This window comes from Octopus bimaculoides, chromosome 9 (genome assembly GCF_001194135.2).
Source record: "Octopus bimaculoides isolate UCB-OBI-ISO-001 chromosome 9, ASM119413v2, whole genome shotgun sequence".
In the NCBI taxonomy this organism is placed as follows: domain Eukaryota; kingdom Metazoa; phylum Mollusca; class Cephalopoda; order Octopoda; family Octopodidae; genus Octopus; species Octopus bimaculoides.
In genome coordinates, this window is record NC_068989.1 from 14,377,502 (window position 1) to 14,378,016 (window position 515).

Below are 515 nucleotides of genomic sequence, written 5' to 3' on the forward strand. Positions count from 1 at the left end.
ATATATATAAATATGTATGTATGTATTTATATGTATGTATGCGTGTATGTATATATCATTCCATTTAGGGAGTTTATGTCACACCGGTTCAGTACTTTCTGATATTCTCCAAGACACACTGGCACCAACAAGATATTGAAGAAGATGCCGAAGATAACCTGTATCTATAGAAATAGAAACGAACAGGAACAACTAGACTAGGACTCTTCCTCCCCCCCTCTTTCTCTTTAGCAGTTTCTCTCTCCCTCTCTCTCACTCTGTGTGTGTGAGGTGGAGGGGATAGTGATGTGGGTAGGGATGCATGTGTTGAAATTAGTTACACATTGCAGGCGCATCTTAATTAACCAATACTAGTAACATAAACATAAGTAAAATGGTATATATATATGTATATATATATATAATTATATATATATATATGTATATATATACAAATATATATATGTATGTCAATATATATAGTATATATGTATATGTATGTATATGTATATATATATATATATATATATATATAT